At 46.2% G+C, this 20,071-nt stretch overlaps 1 protein-coding gene across 1 annotated transcript in view; it reads left to right on the top strand.

The window, feature by feature from the left end:
• The window catches only part of MAP2 (microtubule associated protein 2), a 192,001-nt gene that overhangs the window by 51,766 nt on the left and 120,164 nt on the right, over window positions 1-20,071 (top strand). The gene's annotated exons all lie outside the window — the stretch shown is intronic.

Consider the following 20,071-nt stretch of genomic DNA (forward strand, 5'->3'; position numbering starts at 1 on the left):
AGTGAAGGTGATGTGTATCCCACTTGGTCAGAGCTTTTGAGCCACCTCCTGAAGTTGGCATCAGTCTTCAGGGCCTGAAGGAACAGGAGCCATGACTGCAGTGCTTCTGGCTGCCGAGCTGAAGCCAGGACTGTATAACATTGCAGACAGGGTGCACAGGTGATCAGTGATGAAGCTGTAAGAGATCCCAACGCGTGGGGGAAGTGTGGAAGTGCAAGGAGAGCCAAGGAGGAGTGCAGGGGATAGAGAAGTGAGAGGAAGCTCATTTGGAACTCAATTTGCCTCTAAGTAAATGGAAATCTTGGCTGCGGTTACAGATTGTGCTGCGGCATCGTGCTGCAGGGCCTGCGTGTATTTAATCCCAACCTCTGTTGGAACTTTCTCCCAAGATTTCAGGAATCTGTGAACCCTTCAGAAAACACTTAGCGTCATGCTGCTGGGAGAGGTACCATTTATGGTGGCAGCAGTTCTACTTGAATGACATTGAGCTAGCCAGATTTTTGGAAATACAAGATGCATTTACGTTGGGGTATTGAATAGTTCTGGATTGTTTGAAGTTTTGTTAACCCAGCTGTTCTAGGATGAACACACCTGGTCCTCTGAGCTTACAAAGTGGAAGCATCTCTCAGATGCCTTCAGGGTTTTCCCCTGGTTGCTGGGTCTTAGTCCTTCAAACTACCAGGGCACTTAGGAATTTTCAGTAAACAAATGTTTCCATCTGTTTCAGATAAATTATACTCGGTGAAGTGTGTGTTAAGTGGCCCTTTCCATCTGAAAAGCAGGCAAAATTTTCTGCTGCAGTGACAGCTCACCAGAATGGCAGATATGAGAAGAGGTGTGACTTCAGCCCCGCTGACGAGATGCCACCATGGCTTTGAAGCACTGCTAGGGGCGTAAGGAGTGCTTCTGTTCTTCATTAGGCTCAGCTGCAGCGTTCACAGCAACAGCCCTGGACTCGGGGCTGACATTTCATTGCAGGGAATCATATGGTTATTTCATGTTATTCCTGAGAGTTGCAACATCATTTTGACTAAATACTGCTGGGGGTAGGCTGGCAGTGGAAGTGGTGCTTGTAGCGAGTCATCCTCACTAATGGAAACTATTTGATAGAGAAATAGTAGTTATTAGCTAGATTTCTGGACTGTTTAAAGGTGTTTATTTTTGAAGTGCTAACTTGAGGAATGTGTACATTAAATAACAGTAAAATAAGTGCAGTTGCCTTAGAACACTGTTTTCCATCACTTCAGGAAATCACAAGAGTTCCTCCCTCCAGAAAAATAATCAAGGTGCCAGCTTAACTTTCAAGCCCTTAAATAGACTCTGGAGGATTATGTATGTGATTAAACTTGCTTTCCTACATATGACATCTTTTAAGGCTGCAGCCAGAACTCTTGGATGTTAATGTTGCCATTGGCTGTCTGTGTACTTAAATGTCTTGCTCTGGGTTTTTTGGATATGGAGAAGGAGTGTTACTACCTCTTTTCCTGTGCAGGGAGTACAAATCTTGGGTTTGGTGGAGGGGCAGAGGGAGTGGAAAATATGTAGAACAGAATCCATGATGTCTGGCGGTGCCTTACAGGTTTGGAGACTGGTGCTTTTTGGTCTGGCCATGTCTGCAGCCTGTTGTCCACAGAGGGCTCTGAGAGCACTGGAAAGGCACTAAACATTTTTCTTTAATCCTTCTCTTCTCACATTTGGGAAACCCAGGCTACATCTCTGCAAAGAAAAGTATTCTACCTCAAGAGAGAATCTGTATGTGTTTAATAACACATAAGGTAAGAGAATGTTTCTTTGCAACCACAGCTCAAATATTTAAACCTTCAGATGATGCAGATGTCCTGTGTCTGTGCGTGTTCATCTCTGTAGCCTTCCTTAGCAAAACTAATCAGCTTACTGTTATCTCCATCTTTGAAAATGCACAATTTTTTGTCTGTGACTTCAGACTGACTGAAGCTGTAGATATTTCCACCCCCCCTTTCCCCCTCTCATTTGTACTCAGTACTGATGAAGCAGCTTTCTCTTCTAGTTTAATAATGCTGAATTGTGAGTGTCCCATATTGCATTTCCACCCTTCAGGTTGCCAAGGCATCTTCCTTGCTCTTTAGTCATGCAAAGCAAGGAAGGGTTCAAGACACTCTTCACCACAGGAGAGAGGGGGGAGGTACTTCGAAGAGGCTGCTCCAACTTGGTGCATGCAAGGAAGGCAGTGGTAAGACTTATGTGAGGAGCTCAGTTACGCATCAAGGAGGTAAGCTACAGCCTTGCTTCACTGGCATGAGTAGGGCACTTGGCTTTGCTGTCCACATCTTTGCTTGTGACTTTTCTGTTAAAGAAGCTAGTGGCCAGCAGGTGCTCTGTGCTTCTGTTGGATGCCCAGGCCTGATGCTGGGACTAAGAACTGACCCCCGGGTTTATGAAAATGGCAGTCCTGAATGTGCGCTCTTTATTTCCTTATCTGTTGTGCATTTCAGATTTCTGTCTTGCATTGTATTGCATTTCTTTTTTTTTCCTTTCAGTTCATATCTCTTAATCCTTTTAGCAGGGGTACGGTGTACTGGTATTAGCAGAAACTCAGAAATCAACTAGGTTTGTGTTTGTATGGAAGGCTTTCACCCACTGCACTCTTCTTGTGCTGCTCTAGTATTAGGACAGCAAGCTTGCTTTAATAGCATATAAGACACTCATGTTTTTGTAAGCCTGTAATGGCATGCAGTGTTTTATGCAAGCAATAAAACATGATACTGCCTCTTCCATTTAGAAGGCTATGTGCCTTTCTTTCTTTAATGCAATTAAGTTGACAGCATTGGGGCTGTTCCTGCTTTACACCTAGGTGAATTAAGAAGTAATAAAGAGCAATACACGTTCACTTGCAGTGTGTGTTGACTCACTGCTCAATCTTGCAAGTGCAGCAGAAAATGCTTTCATCACAAAGATGAAAATGGGTGTTTTCAGGTGGGAAGGGCCTGAGTCTAACATCCACTGGCCTGATCAATTAATTTGTAGGCTGTGATTTTCCAGTTTCTAATGAAACCAGAGCACAGGGCTATTTTAAATAGTTTGCTTCAGGAGAAGCAGTTACTGAGATGAACAGGTGCAGCCCTGCTTTGGGCGGAGGGGTTGGACTTAAAGACTCTCCATAGGCCCCTGCCAACCTCGGCCAACCTGAGGTGCTGTTCATGGGAATGCCTGAGGATATCAACTTTTTATAAAGCAGCTCACTTTGCGTGCTTTTAAAATATTTTGTGTGTGTATTTCATGTGGGACACTTGGAGTCCTGTGAGTGCCCGCAGCTCAAATTGCTCCTGGCTCTTCATCCCTCTGCTGATCTCAGGTGTTAGAGCTTCATCGTGATGGTCTTGAAGAATGCTACCTTCATGGGGCAGTTCTTGTACTTCACCTCTGGGTGTTTCTGCAAAGGGAAGCAAGAAGTAGGCTGCCAGAACCTGCTGTTATGTTTGGATCAAAGCAGCTGAGGTGTGCCAAGGGAGAGCTGTCCTATCTACTCCTGAGCTGTTGGTGGTGTGCCTTGCCTTCCCATGCCAATGCCACCCAGATCACATTAATGGTCTAGGCTTTTGCTGAGATGCTGAATATGAGTAATCTCTTTGTCCAGAGAGCTTGGGTTGACGCATCCTCTTAGCATGAGCCAGGGATTTGCAGTATGGATGGTGGGTGAGGCTGATCTGACAGCAGGCTCTTAGCTGATGGTGTGACCATGTGCTTCACATATTCCGTTCCTCTGGGGCTTTCTGGGGACAGTTTGGTCCTGCCCATACGTCTTGCTGGCTCAATTTTGTCTTCAGCAAATTTTCTCTTGTGTCCTAGTTAACTTCTGTGCCCACAAAACCTGGTTCTTCTGAAAGAGAGATGTCTTCCTGTCCTGTGTAGAGCATTTCGAGGCTAATAAGTAGGTTTTGTCATCTGGGGGAAGAAAGAGGATTATAGTTGGTGAAGGTGAGTCCTTGTTTGCAGTAGAATCCTACATGACTTCCAAACCTAGTACACCGGGGATTGATGGTGCCTTAGAAATCAGAGGATTTTTTTGTCGTTGTTGTTTGGCTAGTTCAATGGGAACTGCAGTAACTGAATCAGTACCAAGCCTTACATTTACTCTGGTGGGCACGTGAGGAATTTATGCATTACTCAAGTGGAGTGCAGAAATAAATGCCAGAAGGGTGGAATACAGAGCCTTGGTGCATCTATCAGAGCTCAGCATTTGGAGATGTGTGTGTGTGTGTATATGGATGTATGCAGAGAGAGGAACAAGTATCCTTTGCTTTGAGACGTGTTGACGTAATGACAACAGCTGATAAACTTAGCAAAACCAGCCTTGCTTAGCTGTATTTGGAACATAAGCAGATGCAGAATTTGGAACAATGCAGAAGCAGGCTCCAGCTTTGCTGATGGCTGGGCTTCAGGTACTGTCTTTGGTTAACGCCGCTGTCTTCACAGTGTGAGCCAACCGTGGGCCCGATTTCTGGAGCTCTGTCTTTCAGTTGCACTATGGAAACTGAAAGATTAAAGCCTCGAATCAGGAAAGCCACCAAGCACATGATTTATTCTAAGTGCCTAAGTGCTGTGCTAAGTGAGGATGGATTGCCCAAGTGCCTAAATAGATGCTTAAATGCTTTGTAAACTCCATCTTTAAAGACTTTCTCCCAAAGGATGCTGTAGAAGCCTGTACTAAAGTAAGCGAGGATGATGGGGACCTAGTGCAGTCAGTGCTCAACAACTACAAGAACTGCTGTGACCATTTAGCTCTTCTGTTTTTTACCACGAGAAAAAATCACCAAGAAGCACAATTTCTGTGCATGCCTGCTCAGGTATATGCATTGGTTGTTCTGAATGTGGTGCCTCCTATTTATTTCCATGGAAACTGTAACAGCTTGAAAGAGCACAGTAATGCTACTTGGTGGAGCAAATCCTCACCGTTTTTCAACATAGCCACCACCATTAGCTGTGCGTTTTCACCAGCAATGTACAAGAGCCTGCTTGCTGTGCTCATAAAATATTTGCACCAGCAGAGGTGACCCTCTGTTGCCACTGCTGAAATGCGCTGCCCGCTGCCTCGCTGTGCTCACATCCATTGTTTGGTCCCCATAAGCATTCAGCGCTTCTACCCTGCCCAAGAACAGATTCTGGAGTTGCTTTAAAATTTGCTGGATGTGTGCTTTTCCTGCTGATTTTCTACAGAAACATTGGTAGTGGACAACGCCTACGTATGTGTATAAATAATCTTGCTGAGTGTTTGTACAGTCCGGTACAAGCGCATTCTCGGCTGTTTCCTAAATGCTGTTATAATCAAAATAAGGAGTAATAATCATTGCCAAAATCAGTGCAACCTGCTATAAATGTGGTCACAGAAGTGCTCAGGCGGAGTGGTATTGTGCAGAAGGAGCAATGCAGGCGGAGCTGGGAAGGAGTGCTGCTGCCTGGGAGAAGGAGCAAGGCTTTTCACTGCAGCGCCTGCTGTGCAAGGTGCAGACCAGGGGGATGGCATGCATGGGACTGAGCTCATGGGGAGCCCAGTGTGGTGAGCACCGTGCCGTGAGAGCATGAGCGTGGGAGAAACTGATTGCAGAGAGATGGTACAGAGTATGGTGAGATGGAAGAACACTGCTGGGCAGTTGAGGTCAAGGAGAACAGCAGAAAGGTTCTGTGGATGTTTTTTGTTCCTTTTTTTCTTGTGTTTCTTTCAGTTCAGATGCTGTTGTGTCCTTTGGAATTAAGTTTTTAGCAGTACTTGTAAGGTCAGAGCTATAAGCGGGGGGGAGAAGAGGCCGCGAGTTCTTGACTCGTGCCCCCACTCCTCTTTATTCTGCTCAATTACGTCCAGTGTTCATTCACTCAGAAAGATGATTGTTTTCCTCCCAACTTTGCTCGAAAACAGCCTCATTAAACTCTGTGCGAGGAGGAGGGCTGGGTGGGGCACCATCACATCAAAGGGCTGCTCTGATCGCTGGGTGAAGTGCCTTATGTAAGGCAGCAGCATGGGGACAGACGGAGCCGTGCAGCGTCACCTAGCCAGCATCCCTTGCAGGCCCCACATGTGACAGTGTGGCAGTTCTTCCCCCCAGCCAGAGCTGGGCTGCTGCCTGCTGGGTGAAGCAGGCACAGAGCCACGGCTGGCCCTTTTGACTGCGGGCCGGCACCTCAGGCTTGGGCATCTAACAGCACCCTGTTGCTTAAAGAAGTGATTTGTCTTTTTGTGTCATGCATACAGCGGTTTTCTCATGCTTTCATGGGCTGCTTTTTCTCACCAAAGGGCCCAGTTAGTGCTCAGGAGGTGTTTGTGGGGCTGCTTCTGAATTAAAACGTTCTGCCATGTAGCTATGTGCGCCCCGCGCTGTGCTGCACATCACAGAAAATGGAAGGTTTAAAGCAAGCAGGAAGGCTCTGTGCTGCCCCTAGCAGCGGGATATTAGTTCAGAGGGGACATAGCAGGATGAAATGACAGGGTATGAAATTGAAAATCGCAGTCAATGGATGGGAGAAGCAGCCATGTTGGGAGCGGCCAAAACCCCAAATAAGCATTTGGTTGAGGGAAGGAACCTGGTTAGCAAGGAGCTGGAGATGGTGCTCCTTTCTGTGGCTGTAGCTCGGAGATTTGTGTACAGTGTGTACATTCAGCTCGTGCTGCTTTCCTTTGACTCACTGTCCTTGCTGATTGAAAGCTTCTTCCTATAACTGCCTAGGTACTGTTGCTTTGATATATTTGTTTTTCTTATCTTTTGCTCACATTTCCTGCAGTGCAGAGCAATCTTTGAATGTTTGCATATGACACTCTTAGCATATCTCTTCTTTCTCCACACTTTACTCGTTGTTTCAGTCTTTCCATCTAGGCCTTGCTTTATTGAAATAGGGCTATTTCATCTCTGCAGCCGATAGCCAAAGTGAATGAACTGTGCATAATCCTGACAGAGAAATGGCCATCAGTCAGGGATTTTTGCAGAGGGGTTGTATTGGCTTTGACAGCTCTGCTGACCTGAACTGCAGCCGTGTGGCACAGGTGAGGGGCGGTGGGGGGCTGCTGCTGTACAAATTAATGTAAACTTTGTCTAGGAATATTCTGGAGTCCTATCTGCAGTTGTATGCAGTTCAGCAGCTCAGCAATTGATTGCTTGAATCTGAGGGTTTTTTCTGCCCTGTCAGCTTTGTCCCCAGCCACATCAAGTAGCTGAAGCAAGTTGCCTTGGAGAATTCAGCCTTTGGCTGCTACTAATTTGGAAGACAGATTTTCAGGATCATGAATAAGATGTCTGTGTCCTTGTGTTTCCCTGCAGTTTTGTCACATCGGAGTTTTTCTGTTTCAGTGTAGAAGGACAACGAGGAGGGAAGAGGGAAGAGTTGAAAAAGGGGCAGAACTGTAATTGATTTGGAAGGAGATGCAGTGCTTTGTGCCTTTCGTGGCCCTTTTATATGCAAGATGCTGTCCTGCTGCTGGTCCTGCAGGGTGGTAACAGTCTCAGCAGCATGTAAATGAGTGAGCACCCAGTTGCCATTGAGAGATTTGTCTTTGCACAGCATGAGTGCAGCACCTCTTTGCCACATAGCAAACCTATGCAGATTCAGGCATTAAGATCTTTCCACTTTTCAGCCCGTGAACTTATGGATATGTGAGTTTTGATCTTACATGTAAACATACCTCCCTGTAATGTAGAGACAAAGGAATAATGACTTAACACTAAGTGGACAGCACGGTGGCTACCGAAGTACACAGGTTCCCTTACACTCTCAGTTAGTTTGCTGTTGGTGTGTGAATTTATCCCAGGCCTCTCAGTGTTAGATACAGTTCTTGAAAAGCTGGGTAGATGTTGTGATTTAAGTTCTACCTCTCTCCTAACCATGAGGTACGTGTAACACGGCAGTAGTTATAACGCACCGAGTTCCCCTGTCTGTTCAGTGGCTTCTCTTTTGTTTTGGCAGTGACTGTAAATCTAGCAATTCCTGCTTCCCTACTGAGTGTGCACCTGTGGTTTCTGCCAGCCATGGCTATAGGAGAATGGGTAGGCGAGGCTGAGATGTGAAATAGCAATCTATAAATGTCTGGTTGCCAGAGCTGTGTTTCTGTTAAGAGTTTATAACGGTGTAAGAAAGAAAGGCAATGAATTTTGTGTGATTCATAGAACGTTAGCCACGCTGAGTGATTCAGGAATATAGCATCTGAGAGCCTGTAATGCCAACTTTCAAGTAATAGAGCTTAAATAGTCATGGACAGGAGCTGCTTCCGAGGCTACTATTCATACTGAATACTTAAGAAATTGTTTCAGATAACTTTCACAAGAACTGTATTTCGTGTTTCTTACCCCCGGGTTTTCTTGTTTGCATCTGTTACAGCCTTTAAGTGAGGACAGCTTTCAGTAAGATTAACGTTGCATTTTTAGTCTTAGGTGTAATGTGGGTATTCCTCTGAAGGAAGAAGCTCCTTCAGGTAATTTGATGTGCTATGAAGCAGTCTTCTATTCAGCGATTGAACAGCCCCCAGCTTTCAGCAAGTGTTTGGAAAGGAGAGGTAACACATTTTTGTGAAATAGAACAGTCACAGAAGAGTGAGTTAAATGGAATGTTGGCATATTCGAAGTGGTGAGTGGAACGTGGTGGTGTCCCATCCACGTGGGGCAGATAATTATCAGTGCATGCAGCCCTCCATCACCTCAAAGTACAGCGCTTCTGCTACCTCAAGCAAAGGACTTCAAGTCCTGGTTTTCTGACAGCATGCAAGGGAAATGTTCACGGTTTTTCTGAATATTTATCATGTTCATTTCTGATACTGACACCGGGCTGCTGGATTAACGGATGCTTGACATCAGAAGCTTCCTTTGCTTGTGAGAACACAAAATGCTGCTTTGTGATTGTGCAGATGGGACCTTGCTGCAACTGGGTGAAATGGGTAAGCATAGAACTTCAAGTTCACCTCTCAGAAATGCAGCGGTCTGCTCTTGGGGCCAGCTGGATTGCCCGGCTTTGCTTTTAGGTCGTGTGGGGGCAGTGGGCATTTGGCTCAACAGCCTGGTGCGAGGAAGCGCTGTCTGAGGTCTCCTGGCCGTGGCACGGGGCTCATCAGGGCTGCGGGAGAAGAGGAAGAGGAGAGGAGGAAGGAAGCTGGCCAGAGCCTCATGCTAGGGTTTGTGGGTCCCTGTAGGTACAGTTGACTTAGCTTTCTAGGAAGCTGAGGTATCTAACTTGACCTGAAGCAGCAGATGGAGGGCTTCAGTCTGTGAAAGAGATTTCTGGCTTTTACTTCAAGCAAGAGGTTTGTAGGTGGCTTGTTGAGTGTTCTGTGAATTCAGTGCGTGTTCTATATATTGCCAAACTGAACCTTTTTTCATTTTCCTGAGGAGCATACAAAAGTCTTCATCCTCCTTAAGCTGTAACTTCTTTGTCCAAAAGTAAAAAATAGGTTACTTCCACATGAGTTGCCCTGTCAGGCCATACGTTGTGCTGCAGCAGGAGCACGTCATTCATATTGGCGTGGCTAGGAGCTATTTATATCCTGCACTGGGTTGTATTTCACTTTTCAGATGAACCAGTGCGTTCTGATTTTGTGTTTACTTATCTGGAAGACAGGATTCTTTTGGATTCTTGTCTTTATAAGGCTTTAAAGTGAACAGAGGCTTTTCTCTGTTAAACTGAACCGAAGTTTGTGTGTTTGGAAATGCCCCCCCTCTCAGTGAGACCACGTCCAATTAATAGAGGAGGAGGAAAGAAAAGCCTTCTTAGAAAGTTTTGCTCTCTTTGTGTTAACTTCCTTAAAAATGATAATAAAATTAAGTTGTGATGTGGCTTAAATCAAAGGCAGTAGAAGCCAGAGGTTTGGAAATAGTGTGGGTTCTCCCTTTTCTAGGGTAAGCCGTTCAACATTCCTAACAGACTCGTGCTGGAAGAAGCAGACATCACTAGCAAGGTATTTCCTGGATCCTTTTGCCAAATGCTAATAATAATAATAACAATAACAATAATAAAAAGACTCAGATCTGAACTGAGCCACTTGTGACTTCATTTGGCAGCGTAGGCCTGCTCTGCGTAGACTTCTGCCTCTGTTTTGATACGCATGGCTGCCAAAAGCTTCTGAATTAATTTGCCCCCCTTCTCCCTCCCCTCTTCCTCTTGCCTTAGCAAAGGAATAGTGGATCCCACTTAGAGCCAAAGAAACATATGGGCTGGGGAAGCTCCTGCAGACTAAGGCTCTTCTGGGGTGTGAAGATGGTACCCTGACCACAAAGGCTCTCCTTGGGCTCCATCTCCTGTGCACCAGCTCTCCAGAGCCTTGCTTTCCCATGGTTTTATTTCCTCCTGCCTTTGCTTGCTGATTTTCTCCTCTAGGGTGCCCTCTCAGTCTGTTCAGACACATGTAATGTAAGAAGTATGGGCCTACCTTTTCTCCCTTGCTTCTATGGAGGAGAAACAATAGGGACTTGCTAATTGTTGTATCTTTCAGTCCTACAAGAAGGCAGTGGGAGAACAAGGTCTTGCTATTCCTCTCTGGGTGCCTAATCCGTGTCACATCCTAGTGCTGCTTCAGAAATCCTTCAGGTCACTTGATCTGTAGTTACATCAGGGAAAGTCAAATAAAAATGCCTGTGGCGCGGAGTGCTGGAGTGTGTATGTGAAGGGTGAAAGTCTGATCTGCCGATATGCAACAGGAAGGCAGAGCCTTGCCAACACGTTTCAGAGTCGTAGGGAAAGACATGAGAACGTTTCGTAAGTTTGAGTCCTGCCGAGCGTAACCAGGAAGGAACAACTGGGGATGTCTTTTTCATTGAGGGAAAAGTAGGCATCTGTGAAAAGGGTTGCATGAGGATCTGAGCTGCCTCTGCTTAGGAAACAGCGGTACCCTGAAGAGACAGGCTTGGATTTGTTATATATTAAAATGAAGTAACAGTTTCATGGTCATTGATAGTGTTTTGTGACACATCAGTTCCAGTTTCTGCCTTGTTAGGCACTTTTAAGGCTGCTTCAGTGCACCCAGTATCACTTCCCCAACCGCTGGGACCTCGAAACCACCCGTTTGTTCATCTCTGCTTTTGCCAGAGCTGGAAGTGCTGGATTCTCCCAGCCTTCTGTTTTGCCCAGACAGCACCTGAGTCTCCTCAGAGAAAACCTAGTATGCGAAGCTACATCCCCAGAGCATTATCTCTGGGGATCAGTTAGAAAGCGTGCATCCACATGGTTGTGTGTCAGTAGCGGAGGGGGGTGTGTGAAGCTGCTTTTCTTTCCCTGGTTAAATTAACTGTGTTAGAAAATTCTTCCAGTGGAGCTAGATTGTAATGAGAGTATAGGTTAAAAGATAAAGACAACGGCTGTCAAGAAATTGCTTTATTTTGGCACTTGATATTCCCTCTAGATTGGCATTACCTCACCTGAAGCCTTTTATCTGACATTGGTTTTTGGATCGACTCTGTATTGCTGATGATGCACTTGACTGTCAAGATGAGATTGCTAATGCTTTAATTGATTTTCAGGGGTCGGAGAAAATGCAGTTCTTGATAACAATTGCAATTTTGGGTAATGCGTGCTGAAAGTGATGTATGGGCCTCTCATAGCTAATAATAACATGGCTGACCTGCCCTACCTTGGCTTTAAAACGCTTTGCTGGGGCCTTAAAGAGACTTGGTGTCTGCAGATGGATCTCCACTGTGAGTCTCCCAAGCTTTGCACTGGGTTTTAAATATCAGTATGTAAGCAAATCGAGTTGTTCTTGCGATTTTTTCCTGCTGAGACTTTGGCTCTGGTGCTGTGGCTTCTTAGCACAGAGAGATTTTCAGCAAAGGGCTGGAAAGGCTGTACCTTCCCAGTCTGTGCCTGGGCAAGAACATGCAGGGACTCCTGACTCTGCAGTAACTTTCACCTGAGCTGCTACTCCTGCAGAGTTCCTGCCGGGTAACTTGAATGGGAAAGGAGACTTAATTTGGAGTGCAGAGAGAAAATATTGAAGAGTTTGGAGATCAGCTGTCAGCCCTGGAAGTGGGGCTTGCCAGGAGTAGTGACAGACCAAGCTTGTAAGGCAAACAATGCTGTACAAAGGACTGACAAGATCCCCCCATAATCTACATTAAAAATAGCTTTGACTGTCTCTAGTTTTAGCGTGATCCTTTCAGTAATTCATATGGCATTCCATATGTTAGGGTGAGAGGAAGGTGGAAGTAGTAGGAGTCAGGGAAAAAGCCACTGACTGATCCAGATCCTTATGCTGTTTCTGTTCAGTTAATTGCATGCGTTTAGTGTCATAACGTGAGCAGATGGGGTGTTTCACAGTTACGTGGTGTGTGTGTGTACAGAGACATAAATTTCTATATGTATGTAGTTCTGCAGCATTTGATTCCACAGGGCTGCACTGAGGCTTTCCCAACCACTCTGATGGTGTGTGCAGGGGAGAGGATGGATAAGGAGTGGTGGCGTGGGTGATGGCTCGAATATTGGGATCACAAGCAGTCCTGTAGTATGCAGCTTTGCATTTAGTCACACTCTTCTGAGTTTGCCATGTCTTCTTGTTTGTAGTTGTTCTAAAATCAGTCAGCAAACTTCTCTGTAGACCTGCATCTCAGTCATACTCTGTTCTTTGACACCAAGGCTCTTTCCTCTACCCAAGGAATGACCCTTTTAGAACAAGGGCTGTGTGAAGGACAGCTGACCTTGGGAGCAGTGACTTAGTGCCCTGCAAAGGTGCAGGACTGCAGGTTCCCCTCCTCTTGCCGAGGCTCCTGGAGCAGCCAGACAGCTGCTCTAGCAGTGGCTCAAATGATGCTATGCTGCAGCAACTGGTGTTTCCTGAGGGGCTGGTATTCCACATCACTCCTGGTCCTGCAATTTCTGGCTCCCCCTGCGTAGTGAGCTCTCTGCTTCTCTTCCCTGGCTCCATCAGCAGCCTCCCCTTTATGCAGGGCACCTGGTAGTGTGCAGCAGCAGGAGGATGGCAACCAAGTCGCCTTCCCTTGCTGCTACAGCCTTTTAAAGGATGTAGTAAAGCAGATGGCGCAGTGCTGATACACAATAAACAGCCAGCAAGTGAATAAGCCTGTTTGTCAGCTTGGGCTTTGCTCTGCACTAGCCTGTGCTGGCAAACTCAGGGCTTTGCCTTTGGAGCCTCTGCTCCTGCTGGGAGCTCACCAGGGGAGCGGTTTGCCTGGAGGGCCACTTGCTGCAGGGTTTCCAGCTGCATCCTTTTTGCTTTTTCTCTTTACTGTGTGCAGGCAGGGAGGTGTAAGGAGGCGTCCTGTGGTATCTGAGCCACCTCGCTGTCCCCAGAGGATTCCCATGTCACGTGGTGCCACCTGAAAATGCACCAGCTGGTCTCAGCTGGGAGGCTGAGACCCATCACTTTGCTGGCAGATGTTGTCCGTCAGCATTTCCGTTGTCATCTGTGTGCTGTGCAGCTGTTAAGCTTGCTGAAGCAGGCGCAGTACCTAGCGCATTGGGGTTACGTACGTTTGGCAATGTGGCCTTGTCTAGAAAGGTCAATCAAAATTGGCAATAAATAAATAAATTTCCTGGCTTGCAGGAAATCTTTCCTCAGTCTGTTTCTCCTGTTCCTGGAAGTCAAGGCAGAGGTGCAGGAGCTGGCTGGGCTCTCACCTCTGCTCCATCAGGCTCCTATGCCCCTTCTAGCCTCTCTACTTCTGCCCCATGTGGCCTTCTCTCATTTGTTAGCAGGTGTTTGTGAAGAGCCTTGCACTAAGAGGGCTTTCACTCCAAAAGGGGTTTTGTTGGCTTTCAAGGAAAATAATAGTAATTGGCTGGGTAATGCAGACAAGTATCAGCTGCTGTATGCAAGGGGAAAGCAGGAGCTTGAGCCCCCTGGTGCCCTTCAGGAAGGACAGATTAGGTCAGGACAGGGGAGAGCCTATAGGTCTTTTAAAGGGGCAAAACCTGAGCCACGAAAATTAAATAGCAACATGTGGAGTAGTTGAAGGAAAACAAAATGAGATAGCAAAAAAATATATCCCTTAAGCTTTTTATCTTGTCTTGTTCTCAGAGTTCTCCATCACGTGGCAGACAGCTGCTCAGTGCACGGCTATTAGGGACGTGCTGTCAGGAGACTTCTGTCTCCAAGTGATACCTGCCTTCTGCGCTCTGCCTTCTGCTCATCAGGTTGCATGTCACAGGGTAGAAGGTTTTTTGAACTTACTGAAGTGTAAAATTATTTTTACCAAACCATAAAAAATAAATCAGTGTTCAGTTATTTCTGTCTTGGCTATATGCTGGAGTCAATCTGAACATATGTATAAGTGTACACTTATTAATAAAATATAACTTTATAGAGTGAAGGCTTGTGGTTGGTTTCTTGTCCAAGGGAATGAGAAGAGACGAGGGAAAAAGCTGTGAGGTTAGGTGGGGAAAGCGGAGAGAAAACCACTGCATTTTGTTTGCCCCAGGAGGCAGCCCCAGTGATGTGTGGGCAGAAGTCTGACTCCAGGGCCCAGCATCTGCGCTAAGCAGCTTTCACTAGAGGACTGGGGCTCTAGTTTGAAGCAGTGGTTACCTGTACCTGGATGAGAGAAGCAAGTGCAGCACAGGATGCTCTGTTGCTGCCAGGAAGGGAATGGGGCTGAGGGAGTTGTAATGTGGCTGTGGAGTGCCGGCCTCAGGAGTAAGAGTATTTTGGAATTTAGGGAAGGTGGGAGGCAAGAATCAGCTGGTCTGTCTGATGGGCAGCAGTTGGAACATAGGAAGAGACGTTGGTTTTTTGAGAAGTTATTCTAAATGTCTCCAAACAGTATAAGGGAATGAAAACCATTTCCTCCTGCCAGTGTCTTTCACTGAGCTTTGGCATATGCTCCTTACGTGGCTCACCTGGGTAGTGTTGACCTCTGCCCTTAAAAGCAGCAAGGGAAGAGAACAGAGCAGTGACCACTGAAGGCTGCAGGGGGAGACAGCCTCAGGAGGAGGATGTGTTGAGCAGGCTGCTTTCATGAGGGCCCCTCTGATGGACTCAGGGAGTCAGCAACCGGGAGCAGTCTAAATCCTGCAAGAAGGATCAGCAAATACAACCTGCTGATGGAGCAGGAGGGGCAGGAAGAATTGTGTTCCCCAGCACTGTGGTGGTTGCAGCTCCGGTGATTTGCTGAGCTTGGGCACAACCAGTGGATGCTGCTGGAGAAACAGTTAGCGTGAGTTTTCCCAGGACTTCCAGTCCTTTGGAGGCCTCAGTAGCCAGTATCTTGCAGCACAGGGCTGGTGTGTTCTGGAGAAATACGGGATGCTCACAGAAGCCAAGGCAGCCTTACCAGACGGGGATGCAACTTCCTGCAGCAGGTGCAGGTATCCTGTGTTTTGTTTGAGTACTGTTGTTTTTTTCTACATGTGAAAGCTGCCGATTTTGTCGTGGCCCTGTGGTTTTTTTTTGAGTGTTAAATGTGTTTGTGGTTTATTAATAACTTTTTAATATTTCCCCTTTATTAACAAGTGTGCTAACTATTTCTTTTTGCTCTTCAAGAGCTAGCCTCTAAGTAGGAAGGAATCAGAAATGAAATTGGGGGGTGGATTGGTATCTTTCAAGCAAACACAGACTGATTTTGGGCTTTTAAAATCTTATGCATGTGATGAACAGAGAATAAATCCTATAATGAAAGCCCATTCCTTTTCCACTAATCTGTTGTCCTGTGGCAGCTCTGTCAGAAGGGCTTATATATGAGTGTAAGCCATGAAATATTGAAGAAGGGTGTTGCCAGCTGTTCAAATTCTGAAGTTTCTGTTTTGCATTGACTGGAAAGGAATTTAAAAGGCTTAATGAGGGCAGTACCCAATATTAGGCAATTTGCAAGTGGTGTGAATCAGGGCTGCTATTAAACTAAGAGAATCCCAGGTTTCATGTGCTCAATCCACACAGCTTTAGGCATCCCGGCAGAGCTGATGTGGTCGGCGTGTGCCTCGGGGCAGCTTGTCCTGCTGGGGCCATGTGGGGTGGCTGCTCCCTGCTTGCTGCTGAGCCCTGCACGACCACTGAGGTGCACCCAGGCTCACTGCAGAGCTGGGAAGTGATACAGCTCAGGAAGGCACGATCAAGTAACATCGTGCCCAGAAGGCGAGAGGGAGAAGGTAGCTCTGCATGTTGTGAGCCTTGTAGCTAGAGAGAGAGAGAGGATATCCAAAGGAGGAAGGGGACTCCAGCAAATCTGCTGGGCCAGAAAATACAGTCTTCATGTGGAATTGGGAAGGTGTCCTCTGGGCATGAATGGTGGCAGTGGGCCATCCTCCTGCTGTATTCCTTGGGCTTGGAAAGGCTTGCGAGCATAGCTTTCTTGGCTGAGCATAGCCAGTTATTTTGGAGATGGTAAGCTTGACTGTGGGCTTTGGGTCTGTGACAGGTTGCAGTTGTCCTTTCTGTAGATGTTTTTCCTTCCCTTCTCCTACAAAGTGTATCTAACCCAATTATTTCTGTAGGTTTTTTTTGAAGTTATGTGCTTTATTCTTTATGATGAAAGCAGTGAATTTCACTCTTCCTGAGCTTTTGTGACAATCTTTCCCCAAAATAAAACAGTGAGGCAGTAAATTGAACATTCCTCTCGTTTGTGTTTTTGCACAATTTTGTTCCTCAGCAATTGTCCCATGTTGTTAATAGCAGAAGCAGATATGAAGGTGCCCGTCTCCACTGCTGCTGGTCTGTAAGGGTACCATGGAAGTTACTCTGGCCAGGATGCAGCTCCAGGAGGCACTGTTCAGTGCTGTGCCGTGGTGTTGGACCTGCCTTGGGAGCACTGGAAGCTCAAGCTGGCCTAAGCCTTCCATCAGCTACGTGTGGAGAATCAGCGGAGTTAAGAAACAGCTCAGAACATTGGATGCTTTTTGAATATTCATCTCTTAATGATTTATAAGGATAAAAAAATATAAACAAGTGACACTTTGTATTTGTTAGAACAGTCTTGTATCCTTGCTTGATATTGTTAGTGGAAAGCTTGTGCCCAAAAGGGTGTTCAGTGACATCATCCACTGAATAAGGCCCTTTGGCCTCTGCATTAGCAATGAGAAGACCTGCTCTCATTTTACAAAGGAATCATTTCTTTTAAATACAGCACTTCCCTTCCCAGCGCCCCCTGTAAGCGATGCTATCATCACAATTCTCATTACAGCCCTCTTTCATCCCTTTGTCTAACATTGGCTGAAAATGCCTTTGTCTTCAAGTTCCTTCAATTATTAATGATTCAGTAGTATTCTTTTTACCAACTGGTGCAGAGAGGACCTTGGAGCAAATGTGTATTAGTTATTCCATTTATTCTCTGCTCCCCTTTCCTTCTGTGCTCTTTATCAGTAGCGTTGTGCTCTGGGTTCCACATGGCTGCCTGGAGATTTTGCTCCATCATGAGAGTTGTCCCGCCCCAAAGGCTGACTTTGACTCCAGACCTTTAAGAAATGAGGTAAGGAGCCTTTTTGCAAACCCTGGGAGCTGCATTCTGGAGTCTCTGTTGCGGTAGCACGTGGGCAAACGGTTTCACTTGAAGCCGTCCCACCCTGGGGATGAGCTGTGCTGCTGGGGGATGGCAGGTCAGCAGCAGCACAATTTCTTGCTCCCAGCCCACCTGAGGTGCACCTGGAGCAGGGTGGGCAGCACAAGGTGGCATTCAGTGAAAGAGCTGCAGGGTTTGTGATGCCTGCCTGCTGCCTGGGGAGCCCACCTTGCTATCGTGGGAACAGGGGCTCCTGTTCTTGCTTCTCTCTGTATAAAAATATAGTTAACATGTTTTCTTAAGTGTTGAAAAGCTCAGCCCAACTTGGGGTCAAAACCAACTTTCGTAAGTGCAAATTAGAGAGAAAATGTGATCAGTTTGCTGGGATTTGTTATTGGCTAATTAATGATTTTCAAAGAGTTTTCAACGTCCTGTAAATGCTTAAAAATTGCTTGTTCGTGTATTTGTGCCAAAATCTTGGTGCAGAGGAGATTAAGCTGATTGGTTTGTCATTTCCCATGGCTTCCTTTCAAGAGAGGGTGTGGTGTTTGGTCTCATCTGTGTCTGCTGTGAAACCTTGCATGATCTTCTTGAGTCAGGAAGGACTCACAGAATTTGCTCAACTTACATTAGGTTTTTTAAGAGCTTCAAACGCTGCTCTTCCCCATTCTAACCCAGGTTCTGCTTCTTTTTCGAACTAATTTCATGCAGTGTTTACTCACAGTTGATTTTATTTGTGAAAATTGAGGCAAATGTTGACTGCGTTGCATCCTACTCTTCTGTGCATCATCTTTGCTGTGCCCCACTGTTGAACCGTGACTTGCCCTGTTTGCTTTTCAGATCGTATTGAATCTTTTTTGTTGCCTTTTATGCTCCTTGCTAATTGTGATTCATCTCATTCCTTAGCTTTTCTGATCATGTCCTTGTGCTTTTGCTGTCTTCAAGCTGTGTGGCTTTTGTTTCTGCTTTTTGTATTATTTCCTCTAGGTATTCTGGCTCTTAAAAAGCATAGTGCAGTTGTGATAGTCTGCCCTTGTGTTGGTATATTTTGCTGTAAAGCAGTGTCCGGATGGTTTATTGTAGCTAGTTCCCATGTTGGTTGGTGAAACAACGTGAGAGGCTCCCCAGCTTTCTGGCAGTGCAGCCAGTGAGCTGTCAGCAAAAATGCCATTGATCCAAACACCTCTTCATCTAAAGAAGGCCAAATCCCTTGAGGTGCATCAAATAAGTACCAAGCTTCTTTCTTTACCTGTAATTTCATTTTGCCAGGTGGCTTCCAGTCCACTGATAAACCAGGTTTGACTACAACCACGTTAACTTCCCTGAACTGCCTGCTAATGGCAATGGTGTGTGACAGTCTTCTTCACGCCCTGAGCTCTTAGGCAGTGTAACTGAGCGCCGCTGAATGGTTTTTCACCCTCGAGGCGACTGCCTGGTAGAGAGGAGAGCAGTTCTCTCCTTTACAGAGCTTCAAAATCATTACGGACTGGGCTGTGAGGCCAGGGGAAATGAAACCTACCTTTGGATTACTCACTCCAAGTTTGGAGTCATTAAACCAGACTTGGTCTTGATGTAGCAACTGCTGTGGGCTCGGTGGAGCTGTAGCTGACTTAATGTGTGTAAGCAAAGGGGGAATCAGGATCATTATGTTAGCCGCAGGAAATCTGCTTTTATGGTGATGAAAGCAAGAATCAATCACAAGTAGCTAATGAATTAGCCGGCGGTATCTGCGATGCTCATTTCACAGTAAGTGCAACAGTCAGGATCCATTAAGAAACAGTTTGTGAAGGGGTCCTCTGTGCAGAGAATATCTGCTACGTGTGCTGCACGTGTTGCTGCCCCCACCTTGCCTTTGTCTGAGAAATACAGACTCTTGTCCAAATGCATGGCTGGCAGGGAAGGGCTTCAGATTGTCTTAGCTGGGTTTTGTCTTAACAGTCAAAGTTGCTCCTAATTAGGGCTGTTTTTATTGGAAAGCTGCGGTTTGCAAAGGGCGGCCACGGAGGAGACTTGTCTCCATGCAAAAGACCTGGGTGCCCAGGCTGAGGAAATGAGGTGTCACATCAGAGCCATGGAGCATCACGTCAGTGTCTGTGTGGGTCAGTGTCGCTCCCACAAGGCAGCTTTGGTCATCTCCTCTTCAGCCAGTGCGCAGCAGCTTCTCCTTGGTGCGGCTGGGCTGCTGGTAGCTCCTGCCTGGCTTTCTGCCTGACTGCCTCCGTTACATAAAGCACCGCTAAGTGAGAAGCTGTTCAAACCAATTCTGTACATGTTGCTACACGATGCTGCAATTTCTATTGCCTGTCTCATTGGTTTTGCTGTCGAGGAAAAGCAGTGAGGTATTAGGGCTGAACAAGTTGGTTTTCAGAGCTCTTGAATCTGTGGACATGGGAGAAGAATAACTAGCTGGCTGGTTTTAGGAAGGCTGTATTTACCTGCTGCAGAGGGTATCTCTGAAGAAAGGTGAATCTTCCAATTGCTTTATTAGCATTGTGAAAATGGAGGAACAATTGTGTTTTCTTGTTGGAGCCCACAGATACAAGACCCACTGCAGGAAAACCTGTTCTCGGTGCTGTGTTTCACCACGTGCCAGCTTCCCGTGGAACTGAAGAATTTATATATCCAAAACCCACAGTTAAGCAAAACAGATAAACTTGTGTGTTTTACTTTACAGTTATTGCTTTATATGT

This window comes from Lagopus leucura, unplaced genomic scaffold, assembly GCF_019238085.1.
Source record: "Lagopus leucura isolate 7727_CA_CO unplaced genomic scaffold, USGS_WTPT01 Super-Scaffold_100012, whole genome shotgun sequence".
Taxonomy (NCBI): Eukaryota; Metazoa; Chordata; class Aves; order Galliformes; family Phasianidae; genus Lagopus; species Lagopus leucura.